This window comes from Dermacentor variabilis, chromosome 7 (assembly GCF_050947875.1).
Source record: "Dermacentor variabilis isolate Ectoservices chromosome 7, ASM5094787v1, whole genome shotgun sequence".
NCBI classification, from domain to species: Eukaryota; Metazoa; Arthropoda; class Arachnida; order Ixodida; family Ixodidae; genus Dermacentor; species Dermacentor variabilis.
In genome coordinates, this window is record NC_134574.1 from 27,528,354 (window position 1) to 27,547,405 (window position 19,052).

The window sequence follows — 19,052 nt, forward strand, 5'->3', positions numbered from 1 at the left end:
CTTGAGGAGAAAGAGGCTAGCAGTCTAGTGATCTGGGGCGGGAATCTAAAAAAATTAGAAACATTCCACAAAATGGAAACATCAGCTACCACTTGCCGGAGAACGCCGACCTTTGCTGCGCTCATGGGCCGGCTTTCATCCTGAGGAAGCTAATCTGTAAGAAAACAGAGCTGTGCAAGAAAAATTTTGAAGTTTGGATGTGAGAAGTGCGACAAATAGAAGAATATGCAGACAATATTTCACACAAATGGCCGCTAATCTGAGTTTTGCTTCAAATATGGGAGTGGAGACTGAATATAACATTTTGAAGCATATTACTGGTTCGCAATACCTAAGCGCCCAATTCAATGATTAGTTCAGCCCGTGCGTGCTTCCATTAGCATTGGCTTTTTTGCATCTACATGAAAAATTTTGTTGGTGGAGAATTAGTGAATCAAAACACGTAGTTAAATTAAGGACAGGTTGACCAAAGTATTTTGAGCGGAAGTAATTGATTTCTATCACTAAGGTCTCATGATGCAAATAACAGGAATGTGTCTGCGGTGCCAAAAGATTGTAGACACCTTCCTTTCTCGAGGAACGAAACACTTCTTTGTGAGATTACTTTTGAATAGTTAACAAATGCTGGGATTTGTTCTTCTATGCCGGAATCCATACATCACTTTCGTGGCACTCTGTGACAAAATTCCTAAAGTAGTGTCGTGTCTCAAATGTTAGACGCGTAATAAGCACGTGAGATTATGTGGATGGCCTCTATACAGCACAAGCACCTCTATTTGGCTAGCATAGCCCTCTACGCTAGACTTAACGTATTCTTCTGCCCAGCATTGAACGTGAGATAAGCGCCTAAATAAAACGAATTGGGGCAGAATACAGCAGTAATCTATCTACTTTTAACATGGCATAGTATGACAGGGATAATAAATCACTCTGCTGTCACAGGCGTTGGGCTGTATATATCGACACGTGTACTTACCTTTATCGGGTGACCACGTTTCGCCGCCTAACAAATGTTATCACACAGCGCGGGACGCGCCTACATGAATCCGAAGTTTCTGGAAAGTTATCGATGCTTCTATTCGTTCTCTGTTGTCGCCGAACCTTGTGTTATGTGATTTCATCGCGTGACGCGAATGGTGTAGAACTTTGTGGAAGGCACGCGGGTCCCACCGATTAGTCTGGAACAATCAACGACTGCTGTATAAAAGCCGACGCGCTTGACCCACTGATCAGATTCTAGACGATCGCCGACCGAGTTCGCCGCTATCGTTGTGGTATAAGTGTAGCCCCTCTTGCGGGCACAGGTTCGCCCAATAAAAGTTAGTTTTGTCGTTCACGCTATTGCTACAGCGTTCTTCAACGTCACCACCACGTCACATATGGTGGAGCTGGTTTGTGTTCATGTACCGGATGCCCCCCACAAGCCGTAATCCAAGCCCGGACCGCAAAGTCAACACCAACTTTGTCCCGGAACACCGAGCAAGCCGCCGGCTACAGCAGCTGCCCCCGGAACACGATCTTCTACCAGGTAAGACCAAGACAGTCCTAGAAGATCGTCCAGAAACGACAAAGAAGACATCCCCAATGGCAGCCGCAGCGGCCCCAATAATTATTCAGGAGCCCAGGGAACCACCCACGTCCCGCGGTTTCACATTTGAGGACCCGGAAAGCTGGCTGGAAACGTATGAGAGGGTCGCTACGTTTAACAGCTGGGCAAGCGACGACAAGCTGCGACATGTTTATTTCGCATTGGAGGACGCCGCCAGGACGTGGTTCGAGAATGGAGAAGCCACCTTGACGACGTGGGACCTGTTCCGAAGCGGCTTCCTGCAAACATTTACAAGCGTCGCGCGAAAAGAGCGAGCCCAAGCTCTACTGGACACCAGAGCGCAGCTGCCGAATGAGACGATCGCGATCTTCACTGAGGAAATGAGCTGTATATTCCACCGCGCCGACCCGGAAATGTCTGAGGAGAAGAAAGTCAGCCTACTGATGCGTGGTATAAAGGCGGAACATTTTGCCGGAATGCTAAGAAGCCCACCGAAGACCGTCGACGAGTTTCTTCGTGAGGCGACGAGCATCGAGAAGACACTGGAGTTGCGGAACCGGCAATTCGACCGCCGCACCAAGCCATCAAGCTTTGCCGCAATTCAATCAATTGCCACCGACGACAGGCGCGAGACCCTCAGGGTAGTCGTACGAGAGGATCTTCAAAAAATCTTCCCTTCATCGCAACCTCAGGTGGCCTCAATCGCCGAAATTGCCAAAGAAGTCCAGCGATCACGCGGAGTTCCCGAGATGCCCATAGCGGTAGATGAGACTCTAAGGTTTCTCCGTTAACGCGCCGCGACCACAGATTGGCGGACGACCTCGCGATATCGCCGACTACTTCGCCGCCACTCAGTGGAACCCTCGACGACCGTCCCGTTCGCCGTCACCAGGCCGCTGCCTGTCGCCGCAGCGCCGACCATACACCAGCCCAGCCCGGGGCCGCTCTGCGAGCCCCTATACGGAAAACTAAAAGCAGCAACCGATGGAGGTGCGATGGTGAGATCCTCCGCCGCCGTCAAATACGCCGAAAATCCGGCCTAGACGACATGTAAACGAGACGCCGCCATCAAGACAAAGCCTGGAAGCAAAGAATACGCCGACGAAAGAAGAGCTGACGACGCCACGTATCAGCCACAGGCCAACGCGATGCAGCCGTGATCCGACGCCAAGACGTAACTGTAACGCAAGAGAAAGAACCGCCGACCTCGACGTGCTTCTCGGCGGCCACGCAGTCACTGCCTTAGTAGACACAGGAGCCGATTACTCCGTCATGAGTGGGCCCATCGCCGCCCAGTTGAAGAAAGTTAAGACCGCATGGGAAGGCCCTCAAATTCGGACCGCTGGAGGACACCTCATCACGCCGACTGGGATCTGCACGGCAAGAATTACTATTCATGACCGGACTTACCCTGCCACCTTCGTTATCCTCCCACAGTGCACGAGACATCATTCTCGGTATGGACTTCCTTAACCAGCACGGCGCAATCATCGACCTGAAGTCGAAATCAATAACGCTATCGGAAGATAAAACGATACCGCCGGAGAGCCCTCGTAGTCACCACGTCTTGAGTGTGCTCGAAGATCAAGTGAGCATCCCGCCTCGCTCCAGCATTGATATTTCGGTCGGCACCGAAACACCCGCTGACGTAGAAGGCGTCATCGAAGGCCACCGACGTCTACTGCTCGACCGCGAAATTGGCGTCGCAAGAGGGATCGTCGACTGCACCTAGGAATCACGAAAGTGTTGCTGACAAACTTCAGCCAGGAGTTCAAGCACATCAACAAGTGCTCGCCGATAACATACATCGAGGAAATTCTGGAAACCAGTAATGCGTTTGTCCTCTCGGATTTTGCCGAACCTACCCCGATGACCGTAGTTCTCGAATCGGACTTCGACATAAATCCAATCTCCCCACGATTAAGCAACAGCTCACAAGTCTACTTCAACGATAGAAAGAGTGCTTTTCGACGTCATCACGGATTCGACAAACACCAGTCGCAAAGCATCGCATAATAACCGAAGAGTGTGCTCGACCACTCCGCCAGAGCCCTTATCGAGATTTTACGCGAGAACGTGAAGCTATAAGGGACCAAGTCGACAAAATGCTGCGCCACGACATCATGCAGCCGCCAAAGAGCCCGTGGGCATCTCCTATAGTCTTGGTGAAGAAAAAGGACGGAAGCGTACGTTTCTGCGTCAATTATCGTCGTCTGAACAAGATCACGAAGAAGGACGTATACCCCCTCCCACGGATAGACGACGCATTGGACCGGCTCTGCTACGCTAAATACTTCTCGTATTTACGGCCCTCAAGTCTGGCTATTGGCAAATAGAAGTCGACGAAAGAGATCGCGACAAGACCGCCTTCATCACCCCAGACGGCCTGAACGAGTTCAAGGCTATGCCATTTGGACTTTGCTCGGCGCCTGCAACGTTCCAGCGCGTGATGGACACAGTTTTAGTAGGATTGAAGTAGCAGACCTGTCTCGTTTACTTGGATGACGTCGTTTGTTTTCGCTGGAAATTTCGACGATCACCTTAGGCGGCTTGCGACAGTACTAAAGGCCATCAGGTCATCAGGGCTTACTCTGAAGTCGAAAAAGTGCCGGTTCGCTTACGTCGAGCCGCTGTTTCTAGGCCATGTCATCAGCAGATCTGGAGTGTTGGTTTTGTCGTACACAGTATTGCTACTGTGTTCTTCAACGTCACCACCACGTAACAGTATGAACGTTTGATGAAACACATTGAGGCTGAATACCGCACAAATTTGTCTATAAGGGCACGGTATGAACTATTCCCTAGAAAAATGTCGTGCCTCAAGTGCTGTACAGGAGATAAGCGTGTAAGAAAAAAACAGATTGGTTCTCAATGCAGCATAAACTCTTAAAAAATTAAACGTTCCACTGCTTAGGTGGCCGGAGCGGCTGCGGGGGCACGCCGGGGCGCTGCTATCTCGCTCGGCGCGCTGACGGCGAGAGTGCCCCGAGTGACTCCAGACTTCGCCCTCACTCTTACGGGTGGCCTCATTACGCTTGATAAATTCCTAGTGTACCGTTCGGTCGCTCTGGTGCTGACGGTCCCGATGAAGGGGACCGTGTATCGCTAGTAATCCAGGACATGGCGCTGCCGTTCAATAGCAGGCGGCCGCAGGGCATCAAACCGCGGCACTGAGAAGGAACGAAGACCCGTTCTGGATCGTTGTTTTGCTTATAGTCACCTTGTCTTTCATATTACTGCATGTCGCTGGCGTCCACCACTGCTCAATTTTAGGCTACACCGCGCAAGCAGCCACAACGGCGGCTACGGTGACGCGCCCTAATTCACGCCGGCGTAATAGAGAGCGGGAAGCGCTACACGCACACACGGACGTCTGAAGCTATAGCAGCGGCGCTCTCGATGCCAAGTCATCGCGGTCGGCGGCAACATTTCATCGCACTGAGGATCCCTTCCAGCCATGGAATGCTTCCGCGAATAAACTTTCACGACTGACTAGTTACTCTGATTCGTCGTCCCAATTATCTCTTCCTGGCCGTACTTTTGTAATGTTTCATGACAGCCTATGCATTGTAGTAGCTAATTAAAGCAGTTTTCAGAGGCGTCGCTGATATAAATATTAAACGCACTGCGGGAGACAATGCCGGAAAAATAATCTCGACAGAAATCCATGCCCTCAGTAACGCTTGGCGCCTGTAACTTATCACAGCGGCGTGAAAGAGCACGCTTCATCGTAGCCGCCGCTGTGGCTACTTGCGTTATGCTGCCTAAAATGCAGCAGCTGTGGACGCTGGCGAGATGCACTAATATGAAAGACAAGGTGAATATAAGCAAAACAACAATAAGAACGGGTCTTCGTTCCTTCCCAGTGCCGCGGTTTGATGCCCGGCTGCCATCCGTTACTGTGCGACAGCGCCATGTTCTAGACTATGGGCAATGCACGGTCCCCTTCGTCGCAACCGTCAGCACCAGAGCAAACGAACGGCGCACCAGAAATTTATCAAGCGTGATAAGGCGCCCCTTGAGAGTGAGGGCGAAGTCTGGCGTCACTCGGGGCACTCTCGCTGTCAGCGCGCGGAGCGAGATAACAGCACCCCGGTGTGGCCCCGCAGCCGCTCCGGCCACCTAAGCCGTGGTCCACCAACTTTTTTTGGCTGACAGTACAATTCAGTGAAATATACACACATGGTCCTTTCTCGGTCGTGTTATTGAATTTGTTTCTTTCGTGCGCGTGTTACTCTACCCAATAATAGATTACGGTTAGATGCAATACAAGCAAGCTTGCTTGACAACTACCTTCTCATTAATCTTAGTTTCCTTTACTAGAGAGTATTTCAGTAATTTGCCTACTTCTGTCATTTTCAGCCTATGCACCTGTCTAGTATGTAACCCCGATGCAATGCCCATAGTTGACTATATTCTGAGGCCAATAGGTACGTGCTCTTGGCCGTGATGTCATAGGCGCCGTTCAGTTATTGTCATTCCAGCTTCGTGATCTAGCTCTCGTCTTGCCATCGTCGGGGCTCGTGGTCGTGATTCGATCGTAGTCGTTGCATCCTCGTCATTCCAGTTTTGTCCTGGCGATGGATTTCCATGCTTTCAAATAATTTCGCATTCGCCCAGCTTTCAAAAACACACGTACCCAGTATTTGCTTTACGCAAGTAGGTGACGCCAGCTCCGGCAGCATTCTAGCATACAGCCTCACTCGGGGCAATATCAGGGAACTGCAAAACCTCTATGTTATCTTCCGTCTATACACAGTCGGCGTCTTTTTCTGCCTCATGCGCAAAATATGCGCACTTGTTTTGATGGTGCGGCTGAGATATGCATTTGCGGCAACGGCATTGGCGCTCTTTCGTGAGTGAGGATAGAATCATCGTCAATGCTTCAACGCAACCCGCTGGCTGCCGCCGTGGATTCACTCTCCCCTAAACCTCAACAACTGCGCCTACCCGCAAGACCTTGTCGCCAGCTTGCACTTGGCGGCTGATCTCCGTGGTAATGCCCTCTGTCGCAGTTCGTACATTTTGCGCGCCTATTCCACCTGCGCTTCAAAGCAACGCTGGAGCTCCGAGACTTCTGACATTTGCGCCTCAAGCTGCTTTGTTAGAGGTACTCCTGCCTGACTATTGTATTCTTGGGTTCGGCGAGCAACTCGGCTCGTAGGGCCAGTACAAATTCCTGCGCGAATCTCACGCGCATTATTCGTGACTGAATTGAAAGCTGGCGCCACCAATTTCGTGCCTGTTTCGGCATTGTCTCGTGCAGCTCAATTTCTGATAGAGGTGGATCTAGCTGATTGAGGCTGCCTTCCGCACTCCACCACAAGTCACTGCAAATTTAGGTTAGGCAATAAATAACCATTGCATTCTGCCCGCACAGGTAAACCCGAACGGGAAACTGGTCCTAATAAGTAACTGATATTCACGGTGCCTTGGCCTTTGCTCGTTCTACATTGTTTTCCTGGCTGACTTAACATCTAGCAGTGGACGATATGAGCTTCCGTTCAGTCATTCCTCGGCGCCTTAAGAAAAGGTATATGTGAAAGTGTTTATGCACGCATGGCCGTTGACCCGACCTCCGTTGCTCGCTGCCCTTGCCGGGACACTGCTCGCGGTTTTTGACAAACATCCCCGCTATCGGTAACCCGGAAATCTGAACAGACAGGGTTTCCGGTCGTTTCCTGTTATGATAATGGTCGACTGTGCCATTAATGTTTATTCTGCCAAAAGTGACGCCATGGCGACTTCCACTGCGTTCATATCTAACTCTACGCAATTATGTCGTGGCTTCACACCTGGTATACGTTCTGCGATAGACGCCTTGGAGACGTCTTGTTATGATGTCTTCTGCTTACATCTTGCTAAGATATCTTTAAAATGTCGTCAGAAGCCGGCTTGAGAAAATTTTGCGTAAATGTATGGAATATGTCTGTGCTAATCAGTTTTTGAATATCTCTAAGAAGGGATATTTCGGCGCTTTGTTTTTGCTTGCACGGCTTAACATATTATTCCAAAATGGCTATACCTAGTACAAATACGTGAACTTTTTGGTAACCTTTCATAGCGCCTACACGTACGTCACGGAAAAAAATTACCGACGATTACGTTACTTCCTAATGCGAAATTTGAGCGCAGCAAATAAGCTGTTTCACCTTTTGGATAGATTGAGGCAAAGAAATCGAGCAACACATGTATGCGCTATCACATAATTTTTTTTATTTTTCACACGTATTCCTTTAACAAAGACTCCACTAACAGTTCTTGACAGTCATGAAGGAAGCTTTGTGGTCGGAGAAATAGACTGATATATGTTCGACTTGGTACACCAATGCTTGATTCTCAAAGACGAGATCTATACAAGTGCCTCGCGAGGTTGTCACAGCCGTGGGGGAAGCAGAGGCTAAGCGCCGCCGCCGAGAAGACCCTGCCGTTCGCGCCGCCGAAGCGGAGGCTCATCGCCGCCGTCGAGAGCAACCAGCAGTAAGCGGAAGCGGAGGGGGGCGCCGTGTACACCCAGCGGCAAACGATGGGGGCAGAAGCGCGCGCAGCAAGCGGACAACACGATAAAGGGAGGAGGGAAGAGATAGCAGCGACTGACTGATGCCGCTGACGGCTATAGTGAGTCAACCCCAGCTATCCGCCACACAAGAACATGGGGGGGGGGGACCCTTTCCTCCTCTTTCTGCATGGCGGCGACGGTGTTCTATGCAGTTACGTTATCTTGACTCTCTAGCGGCGTCAGCGGCATCCAGCGGTATCAGTCGGTCGCTGCTAGCGCTGGGGGGATGAAAGGGGGCGGAGCTGGTTACGAGGCCGACGACGACGCCGACGACGACGACGACGCGAAACCCAGGAACGGACGCCAAAGAGCTGCGCTCTAAAAAGCACGGATAGAGCGTAATACAATAGCCCTAAACTTTATTGACAACGTGTACGTTCATACGCCAATATCGGTCGAAACTTTAGGAAACACACGATTTGGTTCAAAATAAGTACAAAGACATGCTTAAATGCACGTGAAACAAAGACACACGGGCGCGAATAACGTGCTGTACACAGTTCGATGCATAGCTACTGCAGTGTTTCAATTATTTTTAAAGAGAGATGCCTGTAAGTGGCTGGCTTTATTGCTTGCACTTTTTCATAAGGTGAAATCACTCTACATCGATGCTATACCACCGTTTGTCGACACTACAGCTCTTGCTGCACGAAACGCAAGAATACACACGGACCCGGATATATGTCGCAGCATTTCTTTACTGTCGCCGAAAGTGGCGCCTGCACGAGAATGGCGCCAACTCCGAGTGGCTAGGTTTGCGTGCTTTATTTCGCGACGATATGTGGGCCTTGGCTTTGCGCATCGCTTTCTCAATGGGAGCTTCCAATACGGAGGTTGGTCGGAGTGGAAAAGTCGATTGTCCGAACGCAGAGTATAATCGTTCTGCATGCCACCAAACAAATGACAAAATGCAATACCTATTTATTGGTTCACCTAGAAAAAGAATTTAAATAAATGTGGTGCTACTACTGGTATATTGAAGATGGTGTATTTATTCGTGAACATAAAAATAAATACCAGCGTATCAATAAGCTCGCTTCTACTTCAAGAAAGACAGCCACCTTTCTGTGGAGCACGGCACTCGTGAAATCAAAAACTACAACTGATCGCGTACAAAAGCAGAGAGTAATACATTCAATTGGTTGAGAAAAGATCTGACCAAATACCTTACAAACACAGCACATTAAATGCATCTTAACAGCCAAGAAAAAGCGATTTGAATACATTTAATCAAGGAACAGAGTACGGTTCAAAGAAGCAACATGACAACGGTACGACCGACTGCAAAAGACTAGAGATTATCCAATGAAAATCGGTAGATGTCAGAAGCGGATGAAATAACATGCTAAATGAAAACGTGAGCACACATTCAGGTAGGATTTTTTTGTTTTTACGTTGGAGAAGACAGTTAAATTACTAATCAGGCTACGCGACTGGCAAGGCGAACCTAAATTATCTGAAGCGCGCGATTCGGTGCTAGGTTGTAGTTAAAGTTGAATATGTGACACTTTTAGGGCACTACTCCCTCGCATGTCAAAATTAGTGATATATTTGCACCATTTATAAAGGTAAAGCAGGTATTCGTCAGATTTAATACAATTGCACTGTTCATAAAGAAGCGAATTGCGGCGCAAGTGGCAGTCATCAGAAATATTAGATGCTACGCATGTTAGATAGACCGGTTTGTGATATGACGAAGGAAGGCAAGCTTTACGGAAGTGGCGATAACAGAGTCCATGTTTGATTTAGACACTTGCTTTACAGATGCACAGCTGTCAAAATACAAAAGCTGTCATCCTGAGGCCACGAATAAGCGAGTTTTGGCATAACAAAACATCAAACTACAAATAAGTTTTCGGTATCCTATTGCAGATGTGAACACGCTTTGTATCTAGTTCATCGTTTCGCGACGACTGCAATACAAAAGAGAACTCATAGAAAACAACGACACCTGCAACTGCACATACATATACGTACATCTATTTTGTGCAGGCATGCCGCGCAACACACCTGTGCAAACAACCTCACAGTGCGCAGTAAATGCAAAGGTGTCCGCAGCACCACAGGGAATTATCTGAAATGCAACACCCATACGTATACCTTGCTTCGACGCGCAGTCGTTCCTAAACGTTAGGATTAGCGGTTGCTCGTTCCAAATGCTTGTCGCAGCCAATCCCTGGAAGGAAATGCTAGTATAGTCACCTCTACAGACGCACAAGGCGCACATTCATCGAACACATTGGCAGTCTCACTGATTTATCCGAAAAGAAGTCTAAGATACAAAAAAGCGAGAGCGAAGCTGCTGGCTCTTGTCAGTGCTAAACGATATAACAGCAGGGCCGTCGGGCTATGGCCGGGCTATAGGGGAGACGCGCTCGACCATGACCATATATGGCTAAACAGGGCCACCATGGCCAGAAAGGAAGGAAGATAAGCTTGGAATTTTGTACTTTCCCTCAAGCCCAACGGAGCAGGTGCCATGTCGACGCCTAGAACCATCACGTGACCGAAAGCCTAGAGAGAGGGCGTTGCTTAAGCATCCCTCGCTCTGCCTTTAGGCTTTCTCTCCCAACCTGCCCTTCCAACGTTTCGCCCTTTCACATCCTTCCGTCAGGAAGCGGAGCCCGTTGCCCAGTGTTGTCGGTTGGTTCGAGTTTGCGCCTCTGTGGGTAGGAGCCTTTGTTTATATTTAGAACACTCGCAAATCAAACTCTCCATTTTTTGGTTTCGACGCCTTAACCAACGACCCTTGTTCACCCAAGGAGTACACGGCGTCGCTTCTTTGACTTGGAAAGCAGATCAAGCCTCGTCGATGCCTGCGTTTCGTTGACACAAAAAGTGAGTACCGCATGAAAGCGCCTTATTTGTGATAATTGTCACCTCGAAATGTCCTTTGCATGGACATGTAACGTTTGCGCGCCGGGCTTGAAGGATGTACTGTGAGCTTGCCGTGGTGTCCAACGTTACCTTAAAACACGTAATTTTACAGATAAATGAGCGCTCTTTTTTGCCATTGTGAGCGACTATATCTCGCGTTTTCATGTTTTTCTCCATGATCCTGACACGCTTCCAAGATGTATTGCTAACAGGCAAACTTTAATTTCTAACTGCAGCCGTCCAGGGTCCGTGGAATGCGTATGGGGGAGTTAGTAACTCTGTATACACAGTCACATAAGAGAAAGTTAATTATTCATGACAGGCTTTTCACAGCGGGCGCTGTATGCATCTCGAAACAGTGAGGATTCAACCAGTGTCGGCTGTCTGGCGACATAAATCAGCCTTACTTGCACTTCCACTGGCGCGCTATTCGCGCATTTAGTATGACGTATGTGATCAGGCAAACTAGAGTAGCCGAAATAATTTGTTTGGTATGTTTGTTATTCATCAGTGTCGGTGTTGCGCAGTAGGGCAGTTCAAAATATTCCCGCCTCTAATGTATTTCCTTTTCGTGTTCTCAAGTTTTCTTCCATGCTGCTACGGCAACGTGTTTCGTCTTAGCGTGTACTGGTTGCGTGTGACACACCTGTTTTATTTAGACTGTATACTGCGCATTTGGTTGAGCTACATTCACGCTTCGAATCGTCTATCTGCTGGTCGGCATTGCTAAAAGATTGCAATCATCGTGGCTGACTGCTCGTGGTTGCATTCTCGGGAGGACGATAGGAGCACGCCACTTCGCGCATGATGTTCTTTAGCGCCACCCATTTGACCCACTAATTGTGGTTGGCCTACGGTAGTGGCACCGACCTTCGTACAGCAAGTAATGAATTTAAATCTGCTTAAATCGCGGGCTCATAATAACGAAAATTTAGGCGAGCTCGCAGTTAATTATTGTTTCGGGCTTTACGAGCCAGGATAGCGATATGGGTTGAAGGTACACATTAGTGGGGGATCTTTTGACCACTTGGGGCTTTCTAACGTTCACCCAAAGCACAGCACACGGGCGTTTTTGCATTTCGCCCCATAAAAATGTGGTTGCCGTGGCTAGGATTTCATCCTGCGCCTTCTAGGCGGCCTTGTACTAAGATCAGTTGTAGGGCCACTGTTCTGTTCAGCGGCTTCTTCCCACGAAATACGTGTAATAGTGCCGTGCCAGCGTGCGAGCTCTCGTACGTCGACTGAACGTGGACATGCCTAATGGGTTAGTCATATCACTGCTTCAAATAGTTACGTTATTAAGCTGCTTTTTATGTTCATTGGTTGGAATGGCCAAGAGCTTTGTAGCTGATTTTGTAGAAGTCAACACTAATTTCGAATGATTGTCGGCCGGACACTATTCGTGCGCATCAAAAGTGGCTCCAGAGTACCGGCGCGCACCATTGCTATTGTTCTCGAGGAAGATAATCGACGTAGATGACCATTCTAGAGCATATTACAACAATCCGCAGCCACACTGAGTCAACCAGCTCACCCAGAAAAAAATATACTGCGCGTCCTGAGCGGTAAAGCTAGTCACATAAGGGCACCAAAACAGCCCACAGCATAGTCACGTAGTGTGCTAATAGCAAATGAAGCAATTTCACTTTTGTCTTTCAGCTAGTACAATGGCCAACCTGCGTTATCGATTACAAATCCGCTGCGTTATCAGCACACACGGATAAACGCAACACACCAAAGGAGCTGATAACAAGCCAGGAAGTTACTTTGCTGAGTGCATCATGATACAGCTGCCGTGCCCTAACGTGCGCTGTCTACGACGTCGGTTAATGAACACGTCTCCCACCAAGGCCACGTCGCCAGTACGAAGTATGAATGCCTAACGCACCACCAACGAATGATGAAACGAGCACAGGCCCGAGAGAACATCCTAAACGACGCACAAGCCTTTATTATGGCGCACATAGCTTTAGGCAGAGCGCTCATTTGCGCGATATGGAGGTCTCTGAAAGCGTATGCAGTCAATGCGACGCCTATATGTAGCTTCCTGCACATTGCGGCCTGAACGTACAAATGTGAAGGACATGCTGCAGAATGGCTGTTCGGCGTCGTATCGGTATGCCGTGCACACACTGTGGCTGCGTTTACCCGAATAAAAGATGCATTTTTGAAAAGCAGCATGTGTATGATGCGAAAACAAAACAACATGTTGCTTGCAACGTACTTGCAGAGGACGTGGCAGCCTGTAACCATGATTCTTGCCTTGGATAACGAGGCAAAACACGGGGCAGGTGGGAGATGGAAATTCAAGACGATGAGCAAAACGAGAACAAGGTGAAAGCAGCTAAAGCAGGAACAAGGTGAAAGCTCCTGCTTCCACCTTGTACTCATTTTGCTCATCCTCTTTCCTTGGATAAGACTTTCGTTATCGCCAAGAATGTGGCTTTCACGTCTGTGTGTCCGGTGATTCGTATCAGGCTACGCAAAAGGCTGAATTGCAGCGATCGCATTTTTCCGTGTGCGTACGCAAGATGCCTAGGTCAAATTTCTAGCACTTATTGTTTGCAAACAAAGCTTTCCTACGAATGAGTGGGAGCTCTTATCAGTCATATGTTATCAAATCCCTTTATAACGACGTGGAAGGGGAGCTAAAATTGATTATATTCATTACTGCTCTTCACTCTAATGCATGGCCGTGTGCGCTGAACAGAAAACAGCAAAAGAAATTTCTGCGTCTGCAACGCGCAACTTCTTAGGATCTGACATGAGTGCGTTTACGATAGCTGCCTTCTGTTTCAATGTGACGGTCTTTCGTTTCCGCTTTCAGTTGCCTTTTCTCTAGCATCGTGAAATGGCGATGCGGTTGAAAAGGCTGCATGCTGCACGAGCCCGCGCGGTGCCGCAGTTTGAGAAATTGCGATGACGATAATGAGCCTCTGCTTATGCGCATATATGCGCAGGGGTGAAAGGGAACAGTGCAGGGACGGCGCATTACGCAAATGTCCAAAAGTGTCGGCACTGAATGTATGCCGAACCCCGCGGAATGCGATTGAGAAATAATTGTGTGATAAAGTGCGTCGAAGGCCTTGGATAGATCAACGAATATCGACGCTGTGAAATTACCATCGCCAATCGCTTTTTAAAGATAATAAGTAAGAGAAATAAGTGCTAGATTAGTGGAAAAGCCAGAACAAAAGCCAAACTGATGAGGGGAAAGAATACTGAATTTAACTAAATATTTTGTTCGACGCTTTTCGATAAGTTTTTCAATTACTTTATTTAAAACAATGAAAGAACGCAAATGGGTCTATAATTTTTTGTAAGGCTGCGATCACCTTTTTTGAAAACGGAAATGACTCGACCGCGTTTAAGTTCACGTGGAAAAACACCGGTTTTAAAAACCAGATTAATGATAGCTGAGAGGACGTTAGCGATATGTTCCGCAATCATTTTAATGTGGTAGGCGTTAACATCATGTAGGCCAGCACTAGTGGCTTTAAGGGTTTTAATTACTAAAATTACTACATCAGGTGTTGTTGGAAGAAGGAACAATGAATGAGGTAAGCGTTTAAAGGACATGCTACAGCACGACGCGGAATCAGAAGTGTTGTTGAAGATAGCATCACAAAAGGCATTTCCAATATCAGGCGGATTAATGTATGCCTTGTCATTGTGAATCATTCTCGAAATGCCGTTCTGAGAGTTATGGTTTAAAAGGTGTTAACTATTTCCGAATTTTTTCTAGTGTTATTACGAAATTCTATCATTTTTGTTCGTTATAATTTCTCTTCGCATTTCTCATCTGTGCAGAAAGTGAGTAAGAAAATTTTTTACAATGGGCAAGAAATTTAGTATTGAAAGAATGCTTCTTTGTTCTCTTATAAAAATTTTCACGTGACCGCATTGCTTTCACAAGGCTATCTGTAAGCCACGGATTTTCTGGCGATGATACCTTTTTTTCTGCATTTTATTTTATGAGAGTGGCAGTTGAAATGCGATGAAAGTGTCGTTAAAAACTGCGAAAAAGCTTTTTGAGGTTCATTAGATGATACAACTTCCGACGAGTCAGCTTTAGTTGCGCTAGCAAGGAACATCTCTTTGTCAAGTATCACACTGTAAAATGACGTTTTATATATGGCTGAGTGATTGCGCAGGCGTAGAATGACAGGATAGTGATCCGTAACATCGGTAGTGATAATGCCAGCCTCACGTGGATCTGTTCGACAATTCGACAATGCGTGATCAATTGAGGTGCCATTGGCAATATTAGGACAACGAGTAGGGAGAGAACTAAACATTCATATCCAAAACGATGAAAGATGATTGAACAACTAGAGGAATTAGATGAATTGGTACCTATGAGGTTGATGTTGATATCGCCCATGATTATTGCGTTACAATTAGCGCATGATATTTTTTTCCATGGTTTGATCAAGGGCACCACAGAAGTCAGTAACTAGAGAAGAAGGTGAGCGATAAATGCAGCCAAACACTAAGTTCTTTTTGTCTATACTGAAGACGGGGGAATCAAATTCAATAAACACAGATTCACAGTTAGTAATATCCAACTCCAAGTCAGGCCGTCGTTTATATGGAATGCTAGATGAGACAAATATAGCTGAATCGCCGTGATTACTCGTCTCTCTGTGAGAATACTCAGAAGTGTATGAGTTAAGGAAAGGAAAAGTTGGCGAGTGAGCTCATACATTGGAAAATTATATTCACAAATAAACCTTGGGTACATAAAATCCTCAAAAAAGACAAAGGAGCACCATAAAGATTCTGAAACCATGCTAGAGCGGTCAGAGCACTAACTAAAATTTCCCAAATGGCCAAAGGGATGAATATGGTAACATCTTGGACGGTGTCTATGCGATGCGGTACATCAGAGACGTTATTATGGTTAACTTCACCACAAAAAAGCAAGATTCACACTCAAAAAGATCCAGCAACAACAGAGAAGCCTGAGCTTTCGAACTTAGGATATAGGACTTTTACTGAATATAAAAACAGAAAATGTCCCTGTAAACACGGCCGCAGGACCCGATGAAATCCACTACAGCTGGTAAAAAACTTCGGTCCAGAGAGGAACAGACGGCAGACTAATACCATTGCATAAGTGATAAAAAAATTCACCTTGGATGGCGTGAAAGCACGATGAACCGGATCTACGAAGGCAAAGGTGATAAGGATAGGACGAGATCGTACAGCCCAATTACAGTACCGTCGGTGATATATAAAATTTCATTGCAACCCATACAATTATAGCTACTGAAGTACGTGGACAGAAATTATGTACTGGGGCAGCTACAAAAGGTCAGACCATGTAGACGTTTATAGGACCATATGTTTGTACTAACTGAGTGCATTGACATTTCATAGCTCGGAATAGACCTTTATGGATAGCCTTTCTAGATATTAAGGGAGCCGACAACAAACGTAGCCAGCAAATCATTAAGCGATTTCTGAAGTACAGAGGAAGATGACGATTTGGTGGAGCTGCTGATGGAGATATGCAAGACAACTGAGTAGAAATTGTATGTGAAGGCCGAAAATGTAATGAAGTCATGTAAAGTGACCAAGGACTGAAGAAAATTTCTCCTCTGTCTCCATTTTTGTCCATGCTTTATGTTAAGGACATAGAAAGACTACTGGAAAAAAGTGAATTAGGGTTAGATTTATTACACATTAGTAATGGACAAATTGTGCAACAGAGGGCTCTGGGACTTATGTATGCGGACGACATAGTGCATGTAGCGCATAATGTGAGATTTACCGACACTTGCGAATTCGTGTGACTAATCTGGGCCGGAAGTTTAGCACAGGGAATTCGGGAAATGGGATCTTAAATGAAGAAACGAATAATTACGTGGTGTCAACTCAACAGCAACGCTTACCCGTCGAGGTGTATATATAAAAGCAATTTATATAGCTCGACGCATACGAACACGAAGAAAAGGCTTACTAAAGCACCCACCAAGGCAAACTGAAAATATAGAGGAAGTGCAATGCAGCAACAGTGAAACGTAGATCACTTTGGAGTTACAATAATGTGAGGTGATCTATGTAATGTGCAAACGATAATGGTCCCAGCGCTAACGTTTACAAATGGCATTATTTGCTTAGAATCGCATATCTTGTCGTGGTTTAAAGTGAACCAAAGATCGGTAGGCCGATTGTCTTTGGGACCCCATGGCAAAACCACAAATTCGATAGTGCAAGCATACGTTGGCTGAGCCTGCTTTGAACTTGGTGAAGTGCACAGCAAAATTATTTTTGAAGACAGACAAGGGAACATGAATGAAAATAAATGGGTGGCTAAAGTGCACTGTACCTGTACTGTACGAAATATCTGTACCTGAAGAGGGTGGGTACATAATGGAGGAAGACACGAAAGTTGGCAAGCAAATACACCGTAATTAAAAGCGGAGTCATCAGAAAGAAATAGAGAGAGACAGTGAATTGGATGCAAAGAATGAAAATGAAAACTACGAATGAGAAGGAGGAAATTAGAATGGAAAATCGGTACAACACAAATGGCAGCGTCTTGCTATTTGAGGCTTGAGCTGTTGCCTACGGACTAAGACATACCGGAGCAAACATTTGCAACTAGATGACGCATGCGTATTCCGCAGCAAAAATCCAGAGACCACTCAGCACATACTAATGAAACGCGTAGGTACTCTCCCAGCGAGAACTCTTGGTAACCTACACATTCCAGAAGCGCTTGGGTTTAAACTGCATGTAAGCGTCAACTGGTCAGTAGTTGAGATACGCAAGAGACATTTAGAGTATTGCTCGAAAAAAAATGTAGGAAGAGATTGATACTACGGAATATGTTACGGGGATAGGTACTAGTATGAGATAGCTAGAGGTTTGAGGGAAAAAGAGACTAAGGAGATGTGCAAGAAAAGTTACAACGAAGAACATGTATAGCAAATCTGAATAACTTAAACAAGGATAGGTGACTGTTTGTAACTGCCCCATTGCAAAGAACATGCCAATTAGTCATTACAAGCATGATAAAAATCCTCCACAAATATAGACATGGGAAAATGCTAATGTTAGAGGATTCCAGGAGGTTGACCTGTGCGAAAGCTTTGCGGGGGTTGAAGCCAGCTGAGTGGTTAACTTTCTTTTCTAATAGGAAAATCCATCTACGAAAGTTTTCAAGTCTTAGTCCTTGTGCCTGACGTGTGTGTGCTACAAGCCTGGTCATCAGATTACGGTTCACGCTTTCCGTAGTACTGGCTTGATGATGGTTCACAGACGTACGAGGGTAACTAATTCTCATCGTCTTGCAGCGCTACTTCAATAGCTTGCTGGGGAAACGCAGCTGATGCACCAGCTTAGACAGCCGTCATCTACGGTTGCATGACTGAAAGTATTCGAAGCCATTACCCTAGGAATACAAGAATTCCTCATTTTTATCCTTTTCCACTTGCACTCACTGAATGTAAATCACCGATAAGCGATACATTCGAACCGTTGTCAAGAAGCTCAGGAACAAGCATTCCAATAGCTTTTACACTCATTATCGGTTCTGCCATCTTATGAGGTGCATAATCGCATACGGCAGAAGACCAACTTGCCGTCATAATTGTAGTTTTGAATCGTGTCAACCATGCTTCGTTCGGTGTAGCACTGCGACCATTGTTGACTTTCTTCGTCGCACTGATAACATACCATCTGCACTTACGGTAGTTGACTGCTGCGCGTGCTGTAGTAACAGCCTCCTTGAGCCAAAACAATACAGAAAGGCCTTCTTTTTATATTAGAAGGCCTTTGCTGAACTCAATTAGCCTAAGAATACTGAACACTATCTCAAGTAGAAAGCGAACGGTTTTCACTATGACGTTGCCAGAATCACTGCCAGCGACAATTTCGGCAATTGCTTTGTACGGGATTGGCAGGCGACATACGCAACCCCTGCTTGGCAGTCTTCTGTGCCTTGCGCTTTTGTATTATGCGTAAGTTATCTGGCATCGCAGAACAGTTTTTGTTCTGTCCCCTTTAATGAATATTTCTTAGTTAGAAATATTCCAGCTCTCAGTACTGCTAACCTGC

The 19,052-nt window shown here is 46.6% G+C and overlaps 1 long non-coding RNA gene across 1 annotated transcript; it reads right to left on the bottom strand.

Annotated features, from left to right (window-relative positions):
• Nucleotides 1–103: 103 nt before the first annotated feature.
• LOC142587384 (uncharacterized) lies at nt 104–16,200 on the bottom strand. Its single transcript, XR_012829509.1, has 3 exons — nt 16,122–16,200; nt 10,209–10,284; nt 104–170 (listed from the first exon to the last, which is right to left on the bottom strand). It is a non-coding gene; the product is annotated as an uncharacterized LOC142587384 (long non-coding RNA).
• Between the last annotated feature and the right edge of the window lie 2,852 nt (nt 16,201–19,052).